Source organism: Mercenaria mercenaria, chromosome 3 (assembly GCF_021730395.1).
Source record: "Mercenaria mercenaria strain notata chromosome 3, MADL_Memer_1, whole genome shotgun sequence".
Taxonomy (NCBI): Eukaryota; Metazoa; Mollusca; class Bivalvia; order Venerida; family Veneridae; genus Mercenaria; species Mercenaria mercenaria.
In genome coordinates this window covers 4,983,280-4,988,771 of record NC_069363.1, presented here as the reverse complement: position 1 = coordinate 4,988,771, position 5,492 = coordinate 4,983,280, and the positions used below count along the sequence as shown (strand labels likewise).

Below are 5,492 nucleotides of genomic sequence, written 5' to 3'. Positions count from 1 at the left end.
AAAAGTTCAGAGTCCATTCAACCAGTTTCGGAGCGTCCCATCGTAGCATCTTCGAATCTCCTTCCAGTGGATTATAAGAAAAACGCTGACCAGGATAAACAATCATTGGAATGAAATAACCACTTGCACTGGCAGCTATATCTGTAAGCTGCTGTCTACTACTGTTCCCATATAGCTGTACACTACTGGTTGCACTCAGTCACCTTTCCACTTGCCGGACAAAGGAAAGCCCAGATTCATTAGCGTTATACAAACGCGATGGGTCCTAAAGAATATCTGAATCCTATCTCAAGAAGAATACCAAGTGTGCAAGGTCACATCATGATAAAGACTCATGCAAGGTTTCATGAATTTACATCAAATACTTTTTGAGCTAGGCAGGTCATTAGGTGAAAATGTGCATTTTTGCCTATTTCAGGGACCATAACTTTGGAAATAGGGGGTAGAGCCAGACGAAAAATAGGAGGTGCGCAAGTTTATATCATGATAAAGACTCAAGCAAGTTTTCATTGATTTATATAAGACACTTTTTGAGCTAGGCGCGTTGTAACACCACCACTTGTTGCATAGATTGAGAAAGTCAGCAGTTTTTTCACACTCGGTTTTATTTACAAGGTTATACAGACGTCAACTATACTAACAGTCAATTCAGGTATAAATACATCAGCTTTTTAAATAGTATTTTCCCGCGTCAAACTTTTAATTAATTTTTTATTCTTAAGTCCAAAAGTTCTATAACATAATAGTCAATTCTAAAACTTCCACAGTTATTTTTAACCCGCTCTTAAACCCGAGCCCAAAAAAATCGAACTTAACCGAGCTGATCTGAACCGATCCGAACTGCCAATTATCCGATCCCATTTTTGTAAAACATTTCTAACTTCCTGATTCTTAACTTAGTCCTCTCTTTTCTTGACTCAGTCCTCCTCTCCCTATTCTCCTATCTTCTCTTAATTCTCTGAGTATTTATACCTGTTTTTACGAACTACAACGCAATAATATGTTTACAAGTATTTCAAAATATTCAAAGCAATTTCAAAACATGTCAATCAAAACGTCCATTATGTACTCATATAATAGTAAACAACAGATGTGGAATCAATCACCAATGTGTATTTTCGTAAATAAATGACTGTTACTGAAAAAAACAAAATAATTAGGGTCAAATCTAATAGATAAAACATTCAACGGTGATTCATTTTGTATAAATTGTAAACAACAACAATATGCTGAACAGGTAAACAAAGTAATTAACATTTCTGGCCAATTAATGAAAATTCCATCGAAAACAAAAATAAAGTAATTAAGGCTGACCAAATCAATTTCATTTGAAAATTTCGCAATATCTGATCTAATAATAGTAAACAAAGTCATTTAGGCCAAAACGTAATGGATAAAACACTCCGATGTTACGAAATTTGCTTGAGTAGTAAATACCAACAACGGCCTACGCATGTAAACAGAATGCGTATCATTTGTAAGAATTATCAGGATTATCTACCAAAATCAATAATAGATAAAATAAACACAATGATGAATTAACGGAAAACTGACCTGCGAGCTATCATTGTGTTACATCACTATCCTAATCAATCGAGAATATTCATAGTAATGAAGATTCTCAGATGTTACCGAACGTTTGCATTCACCTATTATAGATAATTTTGATAAATATATTATGGAGCATCAGAAGTAAACTATCAAGCTGTTATCTCAGACACTGTTTTCAGTTGTATATAAGGCCCACTATTTTTATGAAAACTTTAATTATGCACCTATATTCAAAGATACTGCCTTTTCAACAATTTTGATAACCAAGCGAAATATATAACCTGTTATTTGTTTACCTCACTCTACATATTTGCAAAGCAAATGTTATGTAGTATATTTTTTTTTATACATTTCTTCAAAAACATTTAAAGTACAGACATGACAAAATATTATTCACGGCATCACTGTTTTTTTGTCCAGTTCCATTTTTCATCCGGCTGCATTTTATAAGTCTCCGTTGCTATCGTTTCATGTCACTGTTGCTATTGACGTTTTCATTTTGCTAAAGCTATAACAATCAAATTCAAACACATAAAATTGAGGATTCACGTCTGTAAAAGGGAACATGTCTATTAGATAAAAAATACACGTCTATTAAAAGGTAGCACGTCAATAAGAATAAAATCACACGTCTATAAGGGAACACTTCTATAAGATAAAAAAACACATCTACAAAAAGAAACACGTCTCTAGTATATTCCTTTCAAGATATGAACACAATCCAGCATATTTTTCCCAAGAATTAATCATAGAATATTTCATATTAGTTTCGGATGACGTTTGTACCTCCTGTGATGATTTGCTATTATTGTTTACGCTGGTACAATGTTATCTATCCGTGTTGTATTCATATAAGCTTTCATATGATTTTCTTCAACTTTTTTTTTTTGATGGCTTTAAACATGTTTTACCATACATCATCTGCTGCTAAAAGTTGCATCGCCTTTTATTTGTTAGGACTGTTCAGAATCTCTGCAACCCACTGGTAACTGTTCGGAATATTATCGTTAACTAAATTTAAATTTCTTGTATGCTCTGCCTTGAAAAATTTAGCTCATGAAATCATCTTCAGAATCTAAACATAGTTACACATCTTTTCATTTCTCCCTAAAATAAATAAGGTTTTGTGAACTTAAACCCGTCCCGTTTTAAAATTGCCTCGGATCAATGTACATCATATTTAGTATTCTTGTACATCCATCCCTAATAATTCAGGCAAAGTAGCAACTAAATCCCTCTGACTCAAAGAACAAAATCCTCTACATTTATTTTTTACAACAATCGCATTATTGGCGACTAATTCCCTATAGTTGAGCATTACACTTGCTCCGAAGACGTTACACACGTCATATTCACTATAATTTCTATACTGCCCGTTATCCACGCTTTAAGACTTCTTACATCTTAAATATGATATATATGCGTTACTCACGCTCTAAGACATTATTTCCGTCTCATATATATCTACAGTATATTAATGCCCTATGTCATGTATGATCCACGTTTTAAGACTTACCCACATCTTAACTATGAATTATACAACATTCTTTTAAGCTCAGAGTATACATCCACATTCCTGCCTGAATTAAAAGATAGGCTGCACAGTGATAATTTCATCAATCAACATTTCTTTATTTAATCGGTTATTCGAATTTATATAAAAAGGATGAGCTGATTTTCAATTTCTAGTATTTCCGAAATGAAAAAAAAAATCAAACAAACTTTGTGATCTGTTTCCATGTAAATAAGAGTTTATCGTCAATAATCTCTGCTTCTATAACTTTTAAAAACAAAACGAAATCTTTAACATTCCGAGCCATCCTATTTGATTCAACTTGCATATGTCAAAAATACTAGATATATTTTATTAATTATACTTTCGTGTCTTAACTTTATTTTGAAGAGAAAATTATTTCTACCTTATTTCACAAGAAAAGAATTTTAATTACTTTTACCGAAACTTAACTTAAAACAATTACGAGAATTTCTGCGATTCTGAACAGCTACCGTTATGCTTAAGAGGATAAATTGGAACAGTCACTAACCTCATTTTATTTCTGGAGTTCTGCATCTTCTTTCCTTCCTTAGATATTATTTTACACGAATTCCTGGAATCTATATATCTCCCTTCCTCCTTAGAAACATTTACTCGAGTTCCTGCAGTCGCTATTTTCTGTAGCACGGCCCTGTTGCATGTCTTTAAAACGATTTGTTTTCTCTGCGCGATTCGTTGTCCAGCTCCGACAGTAGTTCCGTATTTGTCATAATAGTTCTTTTCCATTTTTCTTATCAGTTGTTTTTATTATTAGCATGCTGCGCTTCCGAACGTTTAATTCATTGTTGATGTTACAATATTTCGCAAATGTAATGAATACCAGATTCGTTTTTGCTCAGGTCTTTCGTTGTTTTATCCGTCATTGATGTACTAATAATTTTCAAAGTAAAACAGTTAAATTTTTATTCTATATTTTTTGTATGAATTTCTGTTCTGTAGTTGATGCTTCAATACTTCCAAATGTAGTTTTCAAGCTGTATTCTTTTAAGTACTTCCGTTGTGATATCCGCGACAAATTTTTTGTTTGTTCAAAATGTTCTGTTGAAATCCTGGTCACATGTGCACCAGAAACGATCAATGTAACACCACCACTTGTTGCATAGATTGAGAAAGTCAGCAGGTTTTTCACACTCGGTTTTATTTACAAGGTTATACAGACGTCAGCTATACTAACAGTCAATTCAGGTATAAATACATCAGCTTTTTAAATAGTATTTTCCCGCGTCAAACTTTTAATTAATTTTTTATTCTTAAGTCCAAAAGTTCTATAACATAATAGTCAATTCTAAAACTTCCACAGTTATTTTTAACCCGCTCTTAAACCCGAGCCCAAAAAAATCGAACTTAACCGAGCTGATCTGAACCGATCCGAACTGCCAATTATCCGATCCCATTTTTGTAAAACATTTCTAACTTCCTGATTCTTAACTTAGTCCTCTCTTTTCTTGACTCAGTCCTCCTCTCCCTATTCTCCTATCTTCTCTTAATTCTCTGAGTATTTATACCTGTTTTTACGAACTACAACGCAATAACATGTTTACAAGTATTTCAAAATATTCAAAGCAATTTCAAAACATGTCAATCAAAACGTCCATTATGTACTCATATAATAGTAAACAACAGATGTGGAATCAATCACCAATGTGTATTTTCGTAAATAAATGACTGTTACTGAAAAAACAAAATAATTAGGGTCAAATCTAATAGATAAAACATTCAACGGTGATTCATTTTGTATAAATTGTAAACAACAACAATATGCTGAACAGGTAAACAAAGTAATTAACATTTCTGGCCAATTAATGAAAATTCCATCGAAAACAAAAATAAAGTAATTAAGGCTGACCAAATCAATTTCATTTGAAAATTTCGCAATATCTGATCTAATAATAGTAAACAAAGTCATTTAGGCCAAAACGTAATGGATAAAACACTCCGATGTTACGAAATTTGCTTGAGTAGTAAATACCAACAACGGCCTACGCATGTAAACAGAATGCGTATCATTTGTAAGAATTATCAGGATTATCTACCAAAATCAATAATAGATAAAATAAACACAATGATGAATTAACGGAAAACTGACCTGCGAGCTATCATTGTGTTACATCGTCACAAGGTGAAAACATAGTGTGTATTTTTTACTATTTCAGGATATTTCTGGAAATAGGGGACGGAGCCAGACGAAAAATAGGAGGTGGGCAAGTATATATCATGATAAAGATCATGCAAGGTTTCATCAATTTATATGAAATACTTTTTGAGCTAGGCGCGTCACGAGGTGAAAAAGTGCATCTTTTTACTATTTAAGGGACCATAACTCTGGAAATAGGGGGCGGAGTCAGACGAAAAATAGAAGGTGCGCAAGTTCATATCATGATAAAGA

General features: G+C 32.8%; 1 long non-coding RNA gene across 1 annotated transcript; it reads right to left on the bottom strand.

Annotated features, from left to right (window-relative positions):
• Positions 1-1,098: 1,098 nt before the first annotated feature.
• On the bottom strand, positions 1,099-5,213 carry LOC128555472 (uncharacterized). The gene is made up of 2 exons (XR_008370083.1): positions 3,597-5,213; positions 1,099-2,658 (listed from the first exon to the last, which is right to left on the bottom strand). It is a non-coding gene; the product is annotated as an uncharacterized LOC128555472 (long non-coding RNA).
• Positions 5,214-5,492: the final 279 nt, after the last annotated feature.